Source organism: Solanum stenotomum, chromosome 11 (assembly GCF_019186545.1).
Source record: "Solanum stenotomum isolate F172 chromosome 11, ASM1918654v1, whole genome shotgun sequence".
Classification (NCBI taxonomy): domain Eukaryota; kingdom Viridiplantae; phylum Streptophyta; class Magnoliopsida; order Solanales; family Solanaceae; genus Solanum; species Solanum stenotomum.
In genome coordinates this window covers 51,519,767-51,524,106 of record NC_064292.1, presented here as the reverse complement: position 1 = coordinate 51,524,106, position 4,340 = coordinate 51,519,767, and positions in this window count along the sequence as shown.

Below are 4,340 nucleotides of genomic sequence, written 5' to 3'. Positions count from 1 at the left end.
TTAATAACTAATTATTATTGTTGGTATAACACACATGAATCAAGATTGTTTAATAACTAATTATTATTGTTGATTGATACTTCTTATCTGTTTTTTCTATTCTTTAGTAGTTGACTTGAATAATCCAAAACTAATTTCCCTTTATTCAATAAAAATTAGTGGAGTACTAGAGTTTGAACAGATCAAAATAAAAACAAAAAAATAGTTTAATGTCAAAAAAAACTTAAAAGTGTTTTACACGTTAAAATTTTTAAAATAAAGTGTTTATTTTTTACATAATCATTTTTTTTATTCAAATCATAAAAGTCATGTTGGATCAGTTCCTCGCTTTTGTTGTTGTTGTTGAAGATAATGTATTAAATAAGCCATGTACAGTAAGTCTGATTGCAAAAATATGTAAAAAAAAATTAAACTTAAAACTTCTTATTTAGGAGATTATATATTCAATCAATTTAACTGTAGTTACAACAAATGAGTAAATTGGCAAACGTTAATTGTGGTCACTTTATATGATGTCTATGTAGTTATTAAATGTTAGAATTAAAAATTTAGTGGTACTTGTACGATCTGAACTACAATTATTCTTACATTTAAATCATAGTAGTTTTTGGAAATAAATAATTTTCTGACTTTTAATTAGGTGTCACTATCATGTTCAAAAAACCTTGTATATATATTATTAAAAAAAAATCTTGACTTTTTTTATTTGTTTTTTTTGTTTTTTATTGAAAATATTTTGGCCGGTTGTGGACACTTATTCGATCCAATAAATAATTTTGGTCCACAACTTTAGTGATATTGAAAGAATATGAGGGGGCTCCCTCCATTACCCCTTTCCTTCATTTCGTCAAGTGCATATCTAAATGAGAGAAATGTGTTTTATTTAAATTTTTAAGGTCAAGATTAACAAATATTATAACCATAGTTAAGTAAATCAATTTTGGAAAACTACTTCCTAAATTGGTAAGAACAAGATATTTTCTATAAATTTGATATTCATTGATTTTATTTTATATTTTTTTATTTAAACATTAAATTGTACGATATTTAAAATGAGAATCAATTAAATAATATTTTGTAATAATAAATTATGTTCTTGAAATATTTTATATGTTGAGAAACGAAATAAAAGATGTGAATAATTATCAATGTAGACAAAAACAGTTTAAAAAACGGGAAATTATTAGAACTACAAATGTGAAATATCAAATTTACCACACTTTAGTAAGAGGAGAAAGTGTGGCTACGTACTGTGTTTGAAGGGGAAAAAAATAAGTATGTTTTAAAATTTGTTTGTTGGGAATAAAAGAAAATTTTAATATTTTAAATAAAAAATATACAATGAAATCAATGAATATCAAAATTTAATCAAAATATCTTGTTCTTACCTCATTTAGGGATCGGAGTAGTTTTTCAAAATTGGTTGACTTAACTATGGTTATAATATTTGTTAATCTTGACCTTAAAAATTTAAATAAGACACATGTCTCTCATCTAGATGTGCACTTGACGAAATGGAGGAAATTAAAAATATCATTTTTACAATTAATAATGCCAAAGCCTTTTATTGGTTCATCAAAGATCAAGAGAATATTTTAAGCTAAATTATACTCTCAATTTTTTTTTCTTGTTCATTATTCTAAATTATAAACAAATAAAATAGATTATTTGTTTTCCTTTTAATTTTACCATTATCATTAAGCAAATCAAAGTGATAACATTAATTGGGATTAATTATTATTAATAAGGGTAATTTAACTAAATAAATATATATTGCTCTGTCTTTTATACCTCACTTATTGGATTTCAATTTATTGTTGTTGTTGTTTGTAATTGCCCTGTTTCACTTTATTTGATTTCTTATTAGTTCCTTCCAAGAAGAATCATGTATTTCAATATATTTCATTAATGGATAATTTTATAGCAACACAAATACCAAACATAATATATTTAAGATTACAAGTTGTAAAAGGATTATAGTTAGACTAATTAACGACACACTAATGTTCTAACATGTATAAAACCAAGTACAACAACATATAATGTATATAATATACTCAATATTGTAATTAATTTCACAAGTGAAGTCTAGAAAGAAAAGGAAAAAAAAGATGATGTATATATAATCTTACCCTTGTTTTAGAAAAATAGAGATATTATTCCCAATAGATTATCCGCTTAAATAAAGCATATCATGAATAAAATTTTGGTAAAAAAAAAACATAATAAGTTTTATTAATACAAATTTAAATTAATCAAAATTTCACGTAAATATTGATCACCCAACGAAAACAAATAATATAAATCAACTATTGGTCCAAACAAAAGGAATATAATTTAGAGAATCCAGACAAAGATGTTTTATTATGATCTCCAACTCCAAGACATCAAATCTTTGGATTCACTTCATTCTCTACCCCTTCCTCTCTTAGCAAATATTCCATCCATCAATTTTAAATATCATTTAAAGGTTTGATTATTTAATAATAATAAATATTTAATAAAATAAATTATAAATTATTCACCAAACTATTCATTATTTCTTCTCAAAATGAGCAAGATTTTTTTTTTTAAATACTATTCTAATTTAGTTATTTTTAAAATGATTTTTCGTTTGGATCAAAAGTAGTATAAATATAGTGTGAATATGAGGCAGATATATAAGATAATTTAAGTTTTAATTAATTCAATATTAGAAATTTTTAGTATTGGACTTATTATATTTTTAAAATTATAATTCATATTTATTATTTATTGTAATTTTCATGAGTGTTTATACATAAATTTATTTATTTTTATTTTATACTATATACAAAAGAGATACTAAGTTCAAATGAATCCAATATTTGCAAAGTTCTTTTTTCAAATTTGTCGGTGATATGGAGTTGGTTCAAACACCAACACAGCATATTTTTGTGTTTTTCTTGCTTTTTGTGGAGACTAAAATAAATGTTTAAACAAAGATATATAATTTACACTTGACGATGAATAGAAGAAAATAAGGCATTAACATGAGCTATGATGAAATGGTGAAACTGTTTCACTCTTAATAAGATGTCTCAGGTTCGAACTTTGAATGCTTGAAGGCCAAGACTACCATGGAAGAACCAATTAATACATGAATTATATAAAAATAAAAACTTTACTTGTAAAATTAAAGATGAAGTTTTTTTAAAATGATAACATATAATTGGATGTGGTTGGTATTTTGATGGCATCGTTGTCCATAATATTTTAAATTAACAAGGCTAGATTATTTATGTTACACAAATGATTCAACAATAAAACAAATGAAATAAACAGCTAAATGCCAGTCAGCACATTTCTTTGCAGAAAAAGAAAAGCCTCAATTATTTTGGGAAAATCATGGATATATACATTTCGATCAATTAGTTCATCAATATGGTCGAAATGTATACAATATTAACATATGTATATATTATTAATGTATATGTTGTGAATAGTATATGTAAATTTAGTATAAAATATTTACTATCTACATTCTTTATATATATTTTGTAAATTAGTTGATCGAAGTATTTAGAGTGTAATTATTTCAATTATTTTAAAAACTAATTGGGCCTCATTGTTCAATTGACAAGCGTATTTTTACAGGGAGGTTTACACGAATAGGCACTTTTAGGTCAATAATTTAAGTTTTGTCCTCGTTAAATTTAAAAATAAACTCCCTCACCAAAATTTTATCTCTAAGAATTCTAGACAAATTCTGACGTATCGCTAGAATTTTGGCTCAAGTGCAGACATATTTTAGATCGATGGGTAATTTATCTTGTTGCAAATTAGGGGTGTACATGGTCAGGTTGGTTCGAATTTTTTAAATATCAAATCAAATCATTTGTGTTGGATTTTTAAATTTATAAATCAAACCAAATCAAAAAAACTCGGGTTTTTCAAACTCAGGTTTTTTTCGGGTTTTTCGAATTTTCCGGTAAAGTATTCATACAAACATATAATTTACCTATACTTCAAATATTTCTTTAGTCCTACCAAAATACAACTATTTAAGGTGTTTCTTAAAAAATTAACACAAACTATGATATGATTAATGACACTAAAATATCTAACAAAAATAATAATAATGAAATCGTGTAAAACAAATATTGCAAATTAACTGAAAATTATCATAATTTAAAAGTACTAAATCATGCTAAAATAAGTTTAATAAGTATTAGTTACATGACTAAATATTAAAGGAAATTAAAATTAGATTATGTATTTTAATTGTCTAAACCAATGTAAAACTAAAGAACCAATATTCAATATTATTGTCATTCTTAGTGTTGAATTGATTTTCTTTTTGCATTAGTATTAATTTGATT